This window comes from Symphalangus syndactylus, chromosome 10 (assembly GCF_028878055.3).
Source record: "Symphalangus syndactylus isolate Jambi chromosome 10, NHGRI_mSymSyn1-v2.1_pri, whole genome shotgun sequence".
NCBI classification, from domain to species: Eukaryota; Metazoa; Chordata; class Mammalia; order Primates; family Hylobatidae; genus Symphalangus; species Symphalangus syndactylus.
Window position 1 is genome coordinate 68,996,292 of NC_072432.2, and position 18,866 is coordinate 69,015,157.

The window sequence follows — 18,866 nt, forward strand, 5'->3', positions numbered from 1 at the left end:
AACCATTTATATAAAGAAAATACTTGTTCTGAGTCAAATTCAAATTGAAGAATATTTGTTAGAATTCTAAAAAGACTGAGATCCCTGCTAAATGGCTTCTATATAGCAGACAAAGAAATGAGGATAAAACAGGTTAATTAATGAGAACTACTAGAAGACTAAATAGAACAATTATATTTCCTAGACTTATTTTTACATTAAATAATGTCCAATGCAATCATGATGTTTCATACACAGTGACTTAGACAATTGAGATGATAAATGAAAAATTCAAGTATTTAATTGTTAGAATTCTAGTGGGAAGAAGAGTAACAAATTAATAATGGTCAACATTTGTTTAATTAATGTGTGTACTATACTCACTGTCATCTACCAAATTTAATATTAAGATTTTTTATTTTTTAAAAAATGAAATGGGAGACAATTTACTTATATTCACTTGTTCCATAGTTAGAGTCTGACATCTTTTGATTTACAAAGAAAGCAAATCTATGCAATCATCTCTGTATGAGAAATTAATTCTGTGTGGGAATTACATATAAAGAGAAAAAATTTCAAGGGTCATTTTTCACATATATCCATAATATTATTACATTTGCTAGCATAGGCATTTTTTTTAGATGTGGGAAAGAATGATTGGCATATTATAAATAATAGACCTGTTGAAAAAAATTCTAAAATTGCAATGATGCTAAATATTTTTCGAAGACTGTAAAATCTTCAGTGACATACTCCAAAGCATTGACAGCAGTGTTTAATATGGTTGTCTATAGCTAAGCCATGCCTAGTATCAAAATGAGGTACTGATTTTGGAATTACCAGGCAATCTTCATAAACTAGTGCATAATTTACAGGTTTTTAAAATTTATTTTTTATGTGAATATTAAAAGTAACTTCAGGTTTGCGGCCAAAAAAAAGTATAGGTAATTACAAAAAGCTATATAGAATATAAAAATAAAGAGTATTTCATAAGTGTTCAAATATCATAGTTGTGTTTTACATATTAGAAAGTTAGTTATTACTATATTTTATGGGTTGGGTGCATCTGAACCTCTCTCCCAAGCTGGTCTCAAACTCCTGGGCTCAAGGAATGCTCCGACTTCAGCCTCCCGAAGTCTTGGGATTACAGGCATGAGCCAGCACACCTGGCCTTGACTCTTTCTTATATCCTCTTCTTCTTCAAGTGGGTGACAGTGTAAATACATGGGTTAGAAGTGGAGTCTTTGGGGGGCACATTTTATACTGGACATGGTCCCCTTTAAGGGCAGGATCCAATCTCCTTCCTTTCTGTTACACCTTCCTTTCAGACATTGGCAAGGTCTAGTCGATCAAGCCAGGTTGGTTTTTCTATTTCTCTAAATCTACCTGGCTGAGTGGGTGCCTAGACTGAAGGTGGGTGAGCTGTGGGCTTTCTTTCTCTGAAAAGTCCCCTGAACAACACACTGAATAGGCCTATTTCAAAGTTAGGGAAAGTAAAGAGGCACAGATTACCATGGGAAGTCTAAACTCCATAATACGTTTCATATTTTTTTCAATACCTACTTATTGTTATTATGCTAGTGTAGTTATCCATCAATATACAACTCCTTTCTGATAACATTTGTAGTGTATAGAGTGCCCTCAGGAATCCTGTAAACAAAGGGATCAAATGACAGGGCAGAATTTGGTGATATCTGTTACCTGCCTCAAATACCATGATAATACCAGAATGCCACCCTGCACTTCTTCATTATATATCCTTTCTGATCATAATGGTCATGCCAAAATATTGTTAATCAAAAACACTCGTTTTACTATTTCATTATCTGTCATGTACATTGTTTTTGAACTGACATCTGAGGTGGATTAAAGTTATCCTAAAAGTTAACTTTTCAGGCAGGAAATTTTTATCCTTTAACCCTTTACAGAGTTTAAGATTCTTTTCATTAGTTTCTCATCACTATGGGAATTTATCTAACCTTTGGTGAGAAGTGCCCAAGGGCTGTTACAATCACATTGACCCTTTCTTCTGTAATGTTACTGACCATTGACCCCAGAGACAACACTGCATTGCTATTTTCTCCAGATCTCTGGGAAAGTTTCATTTCCTATGAAGAAATTATTTGCTCTCTCACAAAACAGCAGTAACACAGCAAAGATTATTGAAAGAATTGCCACAAGAAACTAAGGAGAAAAAAAATCAAATATTAGCCAGAATTGCCAGCGGAGTGGCTATGGTAAAATATGCATGAAATTTTCCATCATAACCATTTCTAAGTACACAGAGAATGCTAGATATATTCACAATGTTATGCAATCAATCTTCTGAACTTTTTTCTTCTAAACCGAAAGCTCTATGGCTAATATACAACAACTTTCCATTTTATGCTTTCCTTTTCACCTGATAATCACTTTCTTTTTCTACTAATTTGACAGTTTAAATACCTTATATGAGTGGATTACAGTGTTTGTCTCTTTTTATTTATTCACTTAGTCTAATGACATCAAGTTTCATATACATTGCAGCAAGTGTCACAATTCCTTTTTTTAAGACTGAGTAAAATGTTACTTTGTGTATATACCACATAGTTTTTATGTATTCATTCCTTGATAGACATTTGGGTTGTTTCCAGCTCTTAGCTTTTGTAATACTGCTGTATCTCTATAGATGTGCAAATATCTCTTTGAGATCCTGATTTTCATTCTTATTAATACAATTCAGAAGTGGAATTTCTGTTTCACATGTTAATTCTATTTTTAATAATTTTGAGAAACCTCCATTTTTTCTAGTAGTGTCAGTTTTCTAGTAGTGTCAGTTTTTTAAACAACAAAAAACATTCAGCCTTTCACTGTGCCAACTATGTATTATCCAGAACATTCTTCAAAAGTGTGATTTTAACCTTATGCCATTAGTTTCAAAATGAATATCACTATACTAATTATGTCACCCACATAAAACATCCAAGTATTCTGTATGATTCCAGTTACTTGTGGCACCATTTAAAGTAACTTGTGTTCTACATTTCATCTCAATGGTTTCCTGCCTAAAACCTTTTAGGGGTGGATCTTATAATGTTACAGTATGTGGTCTCTGTTTAAAGGCTAATAACTAACATGGACAGTTCATTCTCTTTCTGTGATACCCTTATGAAAATTATACAAGCACGTTGTAAGAAAATTGAAAAAGAATGAAAAAGGAAGAGTCACTCCATACACAGATATCCTGTTTCACACTTTATGCTTTTTTTTTAGTCTTTATTCCTATAACTAAATGTGTATCATTTGATATACATTTGGAAAAGTATAACCCATCAAATATTTCTTTTATTATTCTACAAGAACACGGTGATTTTACATTTATTTTCTTTGCTCCTCTGTTTCCAGTTAAACATTTATAATGGCTGTTTTAGTGTTATAAAAGTTTCTTTAATAAAACAATTGTAATATTGTAATTTATAAGTTATTTGTTATTTGTTAATATTGGGTATTTAGGATACTTCCAATGTTTGCTTTTGTAAGTAACTGCTATAAGTATGAACTTTGCTTTTCTATTATTTTTCTCTGTATAGTTTTATATGATATCTTACATACCCAAAAGGTGTAAGTATTTTTAACACTCGATGCAATTTGCCAAATGCTATTTTCTTTTTAAAAGAAGGAAGAAATTATCTGAGCATTAAATGTTAAATAGAAAAGCAAGTAATTTTGACACACAAAAGTATTTTTAACATAGAATAAGAAGACAGACTTCACAATCTTTGTCTTGGATTCAACTATTTATCATCACCAAACTTCTATTCATCTTTCTCCTCATCTTCCTTTTCCTCAACCTCTTTCCTCTCCTCCTACTGACACCATCATTTCCCCTTTGTATGAATTGGGAAATCATTCAAGTATAAGGATATATTACATAGAACATTCACTAATACTGCCTCAGCCTTTGGACCTGTAAAAGTCATCATATCATACATAGCCTAAACAGTTTACAGTCAAAATAGATACAAGATTTCAACCATTTAAAAACATTTCAGTTTTATGTTACTGCTAATGTGGAGGTAGACAAAAAGGATTTTTAAAAACATCATATAACAGAGCAGTAAAGAATTACTGCTTTCTACATGTCTTAAAAATGTGATATTAATTTGAAATATATAAAGTTATTTTCTTATGTTCCTTTCTGAGGAATATTATCCTATATGCTGATAGAATTATTTTGGAATTCAAAACTCAGGACAGTTTTCAGATACAAGTGGTAAAATTACTTGATATTTATAATTCATGCAGTGTACATTTTCTCTGTTTTTCTCTGTCAGGCAGGTATGATGTCAAGACCCACATTTTCCAAGGAAGCTTTACTGATGTGTTTTATAGGCTTGGGATACAGCAGAAATCACCAGCTCTGATAAGGTAAACTATCATTTTTATCTATAAGATGTGCAACTCTGAGATCTCAGATCATGATTTGATTATGGGGTGAGGGCAAGTCAACATTGGATATGGCTTCAATTATTGGTAGGGCAACATACTTACATTGTTGAGAAATAGTGTACCTTTTAAGTTAGAATGCTGGTGAAGAGCTTCAACTCTTGAAGGATAATTTTAGCCTTTCATCTTTTTTATCTTATTGCAAAAATGTGTCCACTTTGCATCTCTTAAATGCTTCTCCTTTCCATAGGTTTGCCCCTTCTGCAAGTCAATCCAGGCACTGCATCTTAAAGGGTTTTGTTTTTCTTCTTCTTCTTTAAGGAAGTCTAATAACATATCTTCCCAGCTCAACTTTTTTCTGTGGCTTTCCAAAGTAGAATATTTGATTCCAAATTAGCTCTCTTGAGAAATCTACCTCTGTATTCAACTTCCTGCCAGGCAAAACTTGGAGTGTTGGGAACTGAAGTGTCATTACTACTCTACTTACTTTCTTTCCATGTCTTCCTTTTCCCTTCATCTCTTGACCTATTTCTGCACATTATTCAGGTTTTGCTTTTATTATCAATGTTGCTGGTATACTTTCTATTAGCCCCATTGAATGTTCCCCTAGCATTGTGGTCTTTCCTTTTTAAAATATTTTTCACGCAATTTTTATGACATGTTTTTTATTCTATCATTCCAAATAGAATGTAAAGTGTATGGGGGAGAAACTGTGCCTAAATTTGTTTATCTGCAAATCCAGCAGTTACCTCTGGTGTATTTCAATCATTTTATAAGTATAAGACATTAACAACAGGGTTACTTAAACTAAGGCCTTCATTATTCAACACATAAGACAGTAGAAGTCATTTTCCAAGGGAAGGAAATGTTTTTGAGAGAATGTCTGAATTTCTGGTACCTTGGAAACCTGAGATTCAAAGACATGCTTGCTAAATTGTAGAAACATAGACTGAGTACTCCTGGGAAAGCTGTTTCCCAATGTTAAGATTACTTGATTCTAGAGCTAACATAATTGTTTACATTTATATATGTTACTTTTGCAATAGATTTGTTAGGACTTAATAAAAAATGTGTAATTATTACCTCAAATTGTACTATTATTATTAGAGGTTTTTGAGTATCATAAAGAGACAATATATTATTTACCAGTGAAAGAATCTTTTAACTAATATGAAATATATATTTTCATTTTCAATAAGGAAACTGAGGTACACAAGGGAAAACAACTTCCTCATTGCTACATAGATAGAAGTGCTACAGATATATGTGTCCTTCATGAATTTATATCTTTCTTTTTCAAAAAAAATTAGGGAGATGTCTGCTGAATTTTTATGATATGAAAATAAACGTATAGTAAAATGTATATCTAATTGCTCACAGACATCCATATCGCTTCAATTCATAGTTGTATAACTTTCTAGAGTGTCCTGTGTGAGTGATGGCCACAGGATTCTAACAGATCCTGTAACATCAGCCTTTCCATAATGTTTGTAAAATAATCTTTTTGTCTTTTTATTTCATCACTTTACCTATAAAACACAATTTTCTGATTTTATATTTATATAAAGCTTTCTTCAAAGGCATAGGGAAAGTTAGGACTTTATACTATCAATTAAAAACATACATAGTTCTTCATTATAAAACCGATCCCACTTCTTCTCATTAAATGTTTGAAACCAAAAGTCAAAATAAATTACATATATATTTTGTGTTCTCTGTATATGTCACATTTGGTTACCTAATTCTGACAGAACAACAGGCATGTGGAAAAGAGGAATTGCAGTCCTCCACTGTACTTCTCCAATACGTAACCAGGAAAGAAGCAGAAACTGTAAACAAAGGATGATTTAAGTAGCTCAGCTAGCACCTCACCACAGGGACTGATGGCATGTGCAAGAAGTATATCAAACAATGACTTTTGTAGTTTTTTTCATAAGTTTCTTGTTCAAAACCAAACTTTTACAAAGATTTTCATAACAATCAGCATGCTAAAGCGAACTAAATATGGCCTGAAAAGGACTTCGTACTTTTATATTTGAGTCCTTGTGGATGAACTGCAACCTACCTTAATAGGTAGACAAAACTGAAAACCTAACTTAGGAGTACGTGCCTGTAACAATAACTGAGTCTTGGCCAATCCCAGTGGCCATACTTCAATCATTCATACACTGTTGAGTGTTCAAACTGTGTTCAAATAAGGCAAACGCCAACCTCTAACTAATCCAGCTGTTGTGTATCTAACTTCCTATTTCTGTACATCATTTCTCTTTTTTTTGTCTATAAATCTTCTTCCGCCACGTGGCTGTGCTGGAGTCTCTGTGAATCTGCTGTGATTCTGGGGGCTGCCCGATGCACGAATTGTTCATTGCTCAGTTAAACTTCCTTAAATTTAATTTGGCTGAAGTTTTTAGTTTATCAGATGATGTCAGAAGCAGGATCTGAAGTGGAGCTTCTAGCAACCCCCAGGAGCTCTGAGTGAACAAGCGAAGTACCTGCAGGACCCACTTGTGTCCATTGATCTCCAGAGTGGCTGGGGATTGTGGTTAAGCTCTGTCAGATTTTGGAACTCCACAGATTTGTGTTTTGAGCTCTCCGAATTTCTTTGAGCAAATTTCTGATCCAAACTGGATTTAGAAGTTGTGACAGAAACTGGGCTGGGTTCAGAAATGGATTTGATCTGGGAATTAACTGGCTTGGATACAATTAGAGGCCTCTTATATCTGGGGCAGAAAGGAACTGGTTAAGCAGTTATATGGCAGGGGTTACAAAATTTGGCTTTGGAAAATTTACAGGGATTTTTGTGTTTTATCCTTTGTTTTATTTTTCTTGCATGCTTAGGTAGGAAAAAAATTAATGGCTAAGTTAATCCAGAGAACCTGAGAGTAAAACCAATATTTTGGGTAAAAATGGGATCCTTAATTTCTGGAAAACTGAGTTCCTTCCAGCTTATACATCAGACCTGGGAGGCAGCAAAGTCTTACAGATATGACAAAATCTTACTAAAGATAACTTACAGTGGAATGTTCTGAATGAACAGAAATGCCTTGAAGTAGATTTAAAAATGAGTGCTCTCAGTGAAGTCCCTTTTGGCTAAGAGCTGGTTTGACACTGTGGGAGGTTAACTGCTATTTTCTTTGGATGAATCTGTCTTACGCTTATTGTTGACTGCTATGGGTGACAGGATTAGGCATGTACAAGACCATGGAACATGGGGAGCTTTTTCCTCCCCGAAAGGGGAAACTTGATAGCTGATGGAACCACTGGAAAAAATCCCCTCATGACCAAAGATCGGCTGCCTAAACTTTAGATTCAATGTTGGCTGCAATGGTTGGGTCTTGCTGTGGCCTCCTTGAACTGTTTACCTTCCCCACCCTGCCACAGGCAATACTTTTCTGTCTCTACTTTTCCTTTCCTATCTTTTTTATTACTCAGGGCAACCCTCTTGCCAAGAGACTACTTGTTGAAACTCCTAGTCGAAGGTTGGATTAAAGATGAAACGGATCATCTGGGGGGCAAATTTAAGTCTTGCCAGTTTGATATTGGGTGGTAAGTGCAGTGGCTAATGTTTATGTTTCATCACACATATTTTGCTTTGGCCAGAATGAGAAAAGGTAATTTCTTTTATGATGCATCTTGGCCCCCAGGGCGATGGTGTGGCAAGCTGGGTCACTAGGGTCACTCAGGGAAAGAAAATCAGAAGCCTGGCATACTGGTGACACTGCTTTGATGACTGGAGAAACTCCAGGGTCCTTGGTCTTGTGCCAGTTTAGAGAAAACAACAAAGACACATGTGGAGTGGTTTTAATGAGCGAAAAATTTAATAGGCAAGAAAAAAGGAAGGAAGAAGAAAACAGCTCCCCTGTATAGAGATAGAGGGAGGGGCAATTCAAATAAAGAAAAATTCCCCTGTGCAGCAGAAATGTGGCTACTTATATTGGGATGGTGGAGAAAGCGGTGTCTGGTTTCCATAGGCCCCAGGGGATTGGTTTGACCAGATACTCATTTATGCAGCCCATGAAAAACCTGGCCCTCCCACGTTAGGCCTTTAATGTGCAAATACATGTTGCCATGATGTTTCAAACACATGGGTGGCCATGACACTTGGTACACGTGGTGACAAGGAAAAGACTGTGAGAATCACCATGTTGAGTGGATCCAGTTTCTAATGGTTGGCATTTGCATATCAAAGCTTGCTGGCCCAGCCCTTTAAGCCACCTTTTCTGTTAGAAAAGAGATGGTTTGGCCTAATGAGGTGGCTCACACCTGTAATCCCAGCACTTTGAGAGGTTAAGGACGGCAGATCACAAGGTCAGGAGTTTGAGACCAGCCTGACCAAGATGGTGAAACCCCATCTCTACTAAAAATACAAAAATTAGCTGGGAATGGTGGCAGGTATCTGTAGTCCCAGCTACTAGGGAGGCCGAGGAAGGAGAATCGCTTGAACCTGGGAGGTGGAGTTGCAGTGAGCTGAGATCCGGTTACTGCACTCCAACCTTCGGTGACAGAATGAAAACCCATCTCAAAAAAAAAAAAAGAAAGAAAAGAGATAGTTTGGGTTGTTTCGGTTTCTTTTTTTTTTTTTTTTTTTTTTTATGGATTTTTACTCTGTCACCCAGGGTGGAGTAGTACAGTGGCCTGATGTTGGCTCACTGCAACTTCTGCCTCCTGGGTTCAAGAGATTCTCCTGCCTCAGCCTCCATAGGACCTGGGACTATAGGCACCCACCACCACGACAGGCTAATTTTTGTACTTTTAGGAGAGACGGAGTTTCACCATATTGGGTAGGCTGGTCTCAAACTCCTGACCTTGTGATCTGCCCACCTCGGCCTCCCAAAGTGCTGGGATTACAGGCATGATCCACTGTGCCTGGCCTAGGGGTTGTTTCTTATTAAAGAAAAGTTTTCACTGAGAACCTTTACCCTTACTATCTACCTGAAAACTATTTCTTAATAACTCCTGTATCACTGGCAAAAGGGTAATAATAATTTATTAACAGTCAGATTTCTGGCTTTCCTCCCTCTTTTTCTCTATGCAAACTGGTTAAATGAATGGTAAAAATCACTGTTTATCTCCTCTGTGATGTCTTAATTAATTAAAAAAAAAGAATTCTGAGATTGGTCTTAAGCTGTAGTGAATCTGGTGTGCTTTTTGTGTCTTTTGGTATTCTTCTATCATAAAGAGGGGTACCTTCGGAAAAAAATGTGTGCCTAAAACCTTATAAGCCCGCTGTTCAAGATGGCCCAGCACACTGGTCAGTTAGGTCCTTGGGAGCTTGACCTTGTAAGCATGTGGCCATGCTTTCTCTATTCACAATGGTAGCCTAGGTTCAGGGTTTAATCCCTAGTTTAGGGGATGAGCCTTTCTGATTGCTATTTGGGTGACCTTGCCACTTTTAATTCTTTTTTCCTCCACAAACCATCTTAAATTTTTCTTTTTCAGAGAACCTGTAAGGTTACTTTAGGTAAAGTTTAAAAGCAGGAAATATTGGCAGTTTAGTCTGGTCTCTCTTGAACTGGAATGACATGAGCCAAAAGAAATATGCAACCATGAGGATATTGTAACCTTTGAATATTGTGCTGAGATCAGAAACCCAAAATGATGGTAGAGAGTGGTGCTAGACCCTATGTTTTGGTCACACTCTCACCTAAGAGACAATCTGACCAAAAAAGGGAATTTTTTAAAACAAAATTATGGGAGGCCATTATTTTGAACTAAGCTCTTGTCCTAGGCCCCAACAGGCTAAACCAAACTAAAATGGAGAGTCACTTGTGCTAAATGTGATATCATCAAACTAAGACTTTAAGGAAACACAGATCCTAGAACAGAATAGGTTTTGTTTTTCTCCTTTAAACAGGATGTTCCAGCCTAAAAATGTACCCTCTACTCATTCCTTTTTCCTAACTTTGAAAAACTCACTGTTCTACTGTTTCCCAGTGGGTTTCAAGACCAAATAAATATATTTACAATGGTGAGAGTGACATCAATAACTAAAGATTTGATCAATCTCTCATAATTGAGAAAATGACCAAACAGGGGAATTGTTAAAGTGAACTAAATTTGGACTGAGAAGGACTCCATGCTTTTATATTTGAGCCCTTGTGGACAAACTGCAACTCAGCTTAACAGGTAGACAAGATCAAAAACCTAACTTAGGAATATGTGCCTATAAAAATAGCTGAGTCTTAATCCCAGAGGCCATACTTCTATCCTTTATACACTGCTGAGTGTTCAACCTTTAACCAGTCAAGCTGTTCTGTACCTGACCTCGAATTTCTGTACATCATTTCCCTTTTTTTAATGTGTAAATCTTTTTCCACGACGTGGCTGAGCTGGAATCTCTGTGAATCTGCGGTGATTCTGGGGGCTGCCTGAATCATAAATCATTTGTTGTTCAATGAAACTCCTTTACATTTAATTCAGCTGAGGCTTTTTTGTGTGTGTATGTGTTGGATTTTTTGTTTTGTTTTAATCAAGCATATGCCCATAAGTTTTTTCTCAGTAGTGGAAAATATGTTCAAACATATCTTTGGGCACATCTTTTATCTACGCATTGATTGATCCTGTAAAAATATTCTACAATTTATCTTTAGTAGTGCAATATGTAGAAAAAAGTTTAAATTTAGTAATAGATGGTTTGATGAGATCAAAGAAAATGAAAGATAAAGCTCTACAACAGTCACCTCATGACCTTTCTGGACAAATTCATCCTGTGCTCACTTCACACTGATCCAATGTCTGTGTTCTACCAGCATCATTCCACAACTCCACTAGCTAAAGTAACCACTCAACTCAACTGTAGGGGGAGCAAAACTGAAGTCCATTTCATAGACACTCTGGTTAAATGCAATACATATTTTTGAGTTACTCTTCTCTATGTCATTGCTGTTGCTTATATCTAAGGAGAAATCATCAAGAATTTAAAACCTTTTCACATCTGTATTTAACAGTTTTTCTAGTTATAACAAGATACCTCAGTTTGGATAATTCACAAAGAACAAAAATTGATCTCTCACAGTTCTGGAGGCAGAGAAATGCAAGATCAAGGTACTGGCATCTACAGAGGGCCTTCTTACTGCATCCTCACATGGTGGAAAGTGGAAGGGCAGAAGGAAGCAAAGCTGTAGCCTCACATGGTGGAAAAGCAGAATAGCAAGCCCGCTGAATGCTGCATGAAGCCTGTGTGTGTGTGTGTGTGTGTGTTTGTGTGTGTGTATGTATGTGTATGGTATGTGTGTGTGTGTGACTTAGTTTTGCTTTTCTTGACCAGGCTGGAGTGCAATGGTGTGATCTTGGCTCACTGCAACCTCCACCTCCCAGGTTCAAGTGATTCTCCTGCCTCAGTCTTCTGAGTAGCTGGGATTACAGGTGCCTACCACCATGCCTAGCTATTTTTTGTATTTTTAGTAGAGACAGGTTTCACCATGTTGGCCAGGATGGTCTCGAACTCCTGATCTCAGATGATCCACCCTCTCCCAAAATGCTGGGATTACAGGTGTAAGCCACCACACCATGCCATGAAGCCTCTTTTATAAGGACTGTCATTAAAATTCACAAGGGATGCAATATCACTTCTCTGAGGTCCCTCGTCTTAATCTGTCACATTGGCAACACCTGAATTTTGGAAGGAATACATTCAACCCACAGCAATGTCCAAGTAAATACATCATATGAACAATCCCAGTTTGGGGATGGCAAATGGAAAAAGAAAAGATAGATGGCCTCATGCTTACAAAAGCGTGTTAGTGTCTCTTAAATTATTAAAAGTGGTTTACCCCCCAGTAGAAGTTAAACTTGCATATGCTAGAAACATAAGTAATGTTAAGAGGATTTTAAGTGGCAAGACCAGGGGGAAGTGTGCGGCTTCCTTGCCTGCAGTCTTCTTGCCACAGAACTGGAAAAGAAGTAATTATACAGCCGAATCAGCATTTATTAGATATCATGGTTCAAGATTCATCTTGTGTGTAAAAAGTTTGTGCACATACAATTTACATATTATATATGTATTATTATTCATATATAATTACAATTTACATATTGAAAGTGACAATTCAATGGAGGGGCAAGGTGGTTCACACCCATAGTCCCAGTACTTTGGGAGGCTAAGGCAGGCAGATTCCTTGAGCCCAGGGGTTCAAGACCAGCCTGGGTAACAGGGTGAAATCCTGTCTCTACAGAAAAAAAAAAAAAAAATACAAGAATTAGCCATGCATGGTGGTGCGTGGCTGTGGTCCCAGCTACTTGGGAAGATGAGGTGGGAGGATTCCTTGAGTCCAGGGGGTCTAGGCAGCAATAAGCAGAGATTGTGCAACTGCAATTGAGACTGTACAACAGAGTGAGGCCCTTTCTCAAAAAAAAAAAAAAAATACAATTAAATGGTTCATCATATATTCAGAGAATTTTGCAACAACCAGAACAATAAGATTTAGAGCATATTATCAACAATAAAAGCAATACTGTCCCACCAGGCATGGTGGCTCATGCCTGTAATCGCAGCACTTGGGAAAGCTGAAGTGAGTAGATCATGAGGTCAGGAGTTCGAGACCGGTCTGTCCAACACGGTGAAACCCCGTCTCTACTAAAGATACAAAAAATTAACCAGGTGTGGTGGTATGCACCCGTAATTCCAGCTATTCGGGAGGTTGAGGCAGGAGAATTGCATGAACCTGGGAGGCAGAGGTTGCAATGAGCCGAGATTGCGCTATTGCACTCCAGAGTGGGTGACAGAGTGAGACTCCACCTCAAAAAAGAAACAGAGAAAAACAAAAAACACTGTTTCCTCAGCTATTTCCTGTCCTCCAATCTAGGCAAACACTAACCTACTTTCTGTCTCTGTATATTTGCCTATTTGGGGATTTTCATATTAAGGTAATTATACAATACATGATCTTTTGTTTTTGGCATCTATAATTAGTATAATGTTTTAAAAAGAGTCACCCATGGCATAATATGTATCAAGACTATATTATTTTTATGGCCCAATAATGTTCTACAAAATGGATATAACGCATTTGCTTTATTCATTCATCAGTAATAAACTCTAGTTTTTCTTCCAATTTTGGCTATTGAGAATATGTTGTTTCTTAATACTCATGTATTAATTTTGTGTGGACATGTTTTCATTTCTCTTGCATATATAACTAGAGGTGGAATTCCTGGGTCCAATGGTAACTCTGTTTAACGTTTGATAAACTGGCAAGTTGCTTCAAAGGGCCTGCATTATTATTCACTCATGCAAACAGTGTATGAGGATTCCAATTACTTCACATCTTTGCCAACATTTTTAATTATTTGTCTTTTTTGTAATAGTCATGCTAATGAGGGGGAAGTGGCATCTTATTTTGGTTTTGATTTACATTTTTCTGTAATAATATTGAGTATAATGATGCAGAACATGCTTTATGTTCTTATTGTACATTTACATATTCCTTGGTAAAATTTCGGTTTATATCTTTTGCATATTTTTATTAGGTTATTTGTTTTTTTATAATTGAGCTGTAAGATTACTTTATAGATGTTTTATAAAAGTCATATATCTGATATGTAATTTACAAATATATTCTTAAATCTCCAGTTTATCTTTCAAATCTATTGATAGTGTTATTTGATGTGCAAAAGTTTTGATTTTGAGGTAGTCCAATTTATCAATTTTAAGTTTGTTTCTTCTGTTTTTGGTGTCATATCTAAAAACCTTGACACATACAAGGTTACAAAGTTATACTCATATTCTTTCTCCTAAAATTTTTATAATTCTAGCTCTTACATTTAGGTTTTGATCTAGTTTGAGTTCATTTTTGTATATGGTTTGAGGGAAGAAGTTCAGTTTCATTCTGTTGCATATAAATAATCAGTTTGCTGATTTGTTTGTTAAAGAGGCTATACTTTCATCATTGTCTATACAATCACATTCTTGTCAAAAATCAGTTGACCCTATGTGTGGCTGTATCTCTGGATTCTAAAGTCTATTCAAATGGTGCATATGTCTCACTGTATACCTGTACCATACTATCTTGATTACTGCAGATGTGTTATATGTTTTCTAGCTTTGTTCTTTTTTTCCAAGATTTTGTGTTGGTTATATTAGGTTTCTCATATATCTATGTGAATTTTAGAATCAGCTCATCAGTGTACACTAAGAAACCAACTGAAGTCTTGAGAGGTTCAATCTATGTATCACTTTGGCAAACAAAGGCAATGCTACTATATTGTTTTTCAAATCAGGAATATGAGATGTGTTTTCATTCATTTAGATCTTTAATTTCTTTCCACAATTTTTAGTAATTTTCACAATTTATATTTTGTATTTCTTTTGTTGAACTTATTCCAATTATTTTATTTTTTTCTGATGGTATTTTATGTAAAATTTTATTTTTAATATCATACAGAATAGTTATTTTAATTATGTGGAAATACAAGTAATTTGTATATATTGATCTACTGTCCTGAAACTTTTGCTGTTTTTTTTGAGCAAATCTTTTGAGAGTGGATCCATTAAGATGTTCTCTATATAAGATTATGCCATATATTAATAAAGATAGTTTTATTATCTTCCCTTCCGATATGGATTTGATTTATTTTATGTTTTTGCCTAATGATCTTGCCAAAAAACTCCAAATCAACTTTGAATAAAAGTGAAGAGAGTTGACTTCTTTCTCCTGCTCTTTACCTTAGAAAAAAAAAATCATTTAGGCTTTCTCTATTACGTGTGCTATTAACCTTTTTTTGGTAGATACTCTTTGTATTAGTCTGTTTTCACACTGCTATAAAGAACTAATTGAGACTGTATAATTTATGAAGGAAAAAGGTTTAATTGACTCACAGTAGTGCAGGCTTAACAGGAAGCATGACTGGGAGGCTGCAGGAAACTTACAATCATGACGGAAGGCAAAGGAGAAACTAGAACCATCTTCTCATGGTGTCAGGAGAGTGGGAGTGAAAGGGTAACAGCCACACAGTTTTAAACCATTATATCTCATGAGAGCTTATTCACTATCATGGGATCAGCAAGGGAGAAATCAGCTCCCATGATCCAATCACCTCCCACCAGGCCCCTCCTTCAATTTGACATGCATTTTGAGTGGGAACAAAAATCCAAACCATACTAGTCTGCCCCGTCCCCTCCCAAATCTCATGTTCTTCCCTTATTGCAAAATACCATTATCCCTTCTAAATAATCCCCAATCTTAACTCATTTCAGCATTAAGTCAAAAGTCAACAGTCCAAAGTCTCTTCTAAGACAAAGTAAGGCCCTTCCACTTATAAGCATGTAAAATTAAAAACAAGTTAGTTAATTTCAAGATGTCATTAAAGTGCATCCATTGCATCAGTGCTCCTGTTCCGAAAGGGAGAAATTTGCCAAAACAAAGAAGCTACAGGCCCCATGCAGGTGTGAAACCCTGCAGGACAGTCATTAAATTTTAAACCTCCAAAATAATCTCCTTTAACTCCATGTCTCACTTCCAGGCCACACTAATACAGCAAGTGGAATTTCTTTTTGGTTTATATCCATTGCTGGTGAGCTAGTGTGATTTTTGGGGGTGGGAAAGGACCTTGTTTTGTCATATTACCAGAATTGTTTTTCTGGCTTCTTCTCTTTTGGGTAGGCTATGTCAGATGGAAGATCTGGGGCTCAGGGCTGCTGTTCAGATTCTTTTGTCCCATAGAGTGTTCCCTTAATGTAGTAGCTGCTGTGAGGGATGGGTGTGTGGTTCCCAGGTAAATAGAGTTATAATCTCAGAAGGATTATGGCTGCCTCTGCTGTGTCATGCAGGTTGTCAGGAAAGTGGGAGAAAGCTGGCAGTTACAGGCCTTACCCAGCACCCATGCAACCCAATAGACTGGTCTCACTTCCACCATGTGCTTACCAACAGCACCAAGTTTATTTCCAGTCAATGGGTGAGCAGGGCTGAGAACTTGCTCCAGGCTACCAGCCTTCCAGCTGAGAAAGTAAGCAGGATGTTCACACCTCCCCACCTGTTGAGTCTACACATCAATTCACACACTCTCTGGAGTTCTGACCAGGAAACTTTGCATTCTGTTGGAACTGATGCAAAGTTCAGCTGGAGGTTTCCTTCTCCCTGTGGTCTTTTCCCAGTTCCTCTGGCAGCCCTCCCCAAGGACCCTTGTGAAACAAGACAGAAATGGGTTCCCCAGAAACTCAGAGAGTCCACAAAGACAGAAATGACTTCCCTGGAAACCCAGATAATCCACAGGGCTTTTCCCGCTGCTTCCTGTACCCGTGTTTCACTCAGCATTCTAATTGACTCAGCTCAGGCTGAGTTCAGACCACTCAACTCCTGTGGTCTGAAACTTTATGTTTCCCAGTAAGGATGTGTGTTCAAAGGCGGATGATCTCCCTTTCCCATTTTCACAGTTTGAGCACTCACTGTATTTGGGCTGTCTCCTGGGTCCTGCTGGATGAATCCCTTTTCTACCTTCTTGTCATACATTTGTTGACTATAGTTACTGCCTCAGCATCCATTTTTATGCTTAACTTGAGTTTTTTAAGACCTAGTCATAGCCTGTCACTTTTGGGTCTTGTGAAAACTTCCCTTCCTCGTGTAGTTGTTTTTGACAGAGTCCACTTGTTTCTCATCTCACTGACCCAGAAATGCAACATACCACAGAGCTGATTACCGTGAGATAACCTAACGATCAATACCAGAATCAAATAATAATTCTCCCTCTTCATGTGTGTTTTCTTAAGATAGCCACTCCAAAAATCCTGCAGTCAAGGCTAGGTAATAATGCCCATAGACCTTAAGAAAAGCACCCCCACATCCCCTTGCAAAGGGATTCTCTCTACCACTTCCAGGCAGCTGGTTGAGCTCTCTGCCACTTCTGAACTTTCTGTCAGTTTTCTGTCATTATCTTTAATATCTCTAGGAACTGTGAGTAATACATTTCTATTTTATGCATTTTGGTTTTGCTTTTTCATTTCATTGTGTTTTATCTAACACACACATCTGAATCTCACTTCCTCACCTTCATCAGAGCTTTCCAGGGTCTTGGTTTACTGCAATTCTCATGAGACAGACTTCAATGCAAAATTGGACAGAAATTATAACAATATAAATCACAACACTGCTGAATATATTTAATAACAGCAATTAGGAAATTAAAACTAATTCTAATATATCACAGAATTTTCATTTACGAACAAATAGGAGATGTAAAAATAAGGTAAAATAAAACACTTTGTTGAAGTTACATACTTATTTGCCTTTTAAAAAAATATTATCTACTACGCTATAGAATGATGCCAACAGATAATGCCAGTTTGCAGGAGATGGAGGATGGGAGAATGCCAGATGACTGTCTAATGGGTATAAAGCTGCCTTTTGAAGTGAAAAAATACTTGGGATCTAGACAGTGGTGGTAGTGGCAAAATATTGCAAATGTATTAAATGCCAATGGATTGTACATATTAAATGATTAAAGTGTTTAATTTTGTGGCATACAAATTTTTAATCAAGTATTTAAAAAAAAAAAACACAAGTGGATGGCCAGATTTGACCAAAAGCCCATCGTTTGTTAGCCCTTGCTTTATGCTATAAATTTAACCCCCATTTGAAATAGTAAATATTAAATTATGTCTTTATTATTTACATTACAAACATATCATGTTTTTGATCTATACTATGCATTTTTTTTTTTATTTTTGAGACAGAGCGCTGCTCTGTTGCCAGGCTGGAGTGCAGTGCAGTGGCGTAATCTTAGCTCACTGCAACCTCTGCCTCCCTGGGTTCAAGTGATTCTCCTGCCTCAGCCTCCCAAGTAGTTGGGACTACAGACACACTCCACCATGCCTAGCTAGTTTTTGTGTTTTTGGTAGAGATGGGGTTTCACCATGTTGGCCAGGATGGTCTTGATCTCTTGACCTTGTGATCCACCTACCTTGGCCTCCCAAAGGGCTGGGATTACAGGTGTGAGCCACCATGCCCGGCCTGTACTGTGCAATTTTATGAACAGTAAAATAGTTGTGGAAATTTTTTGATTTGTTTAATTATGAGTGCATATTTTATTTTGATGTATAGAAAATTATTTCTAGTGTTTTGCAATATTAGTGAATTCCTTCTTTCAGCAACCCCATGACATAGATAATACTGTGACCACCAATGCCAATTCATTGGTGAAAAAACCGAGACAAATAAGGTTTAAATACCTTGTTCAACCCATATCATTATGTAGTGGTTTCTCAGAGGTTTGAATCAAGGTGACCTGAATTCAGAGTGCCAGCTCTTAACCACCATGTTATGCTGACTCTTCTATTTGGGGTTTTTATAGCAATAATTTATTGGCATTATTTCTATTTATTTGAGCATCAGTAACTTTAACATCTTTTATATGTTATTTGCCATTTTTACTTTGAATTACCTATTCATACTTTCATCAACTTTTATATTAGATTGTTTGTCTTTTTTGGTTGTTGTTTTGTAGTTGTCACTAAACAATGGATACCAATC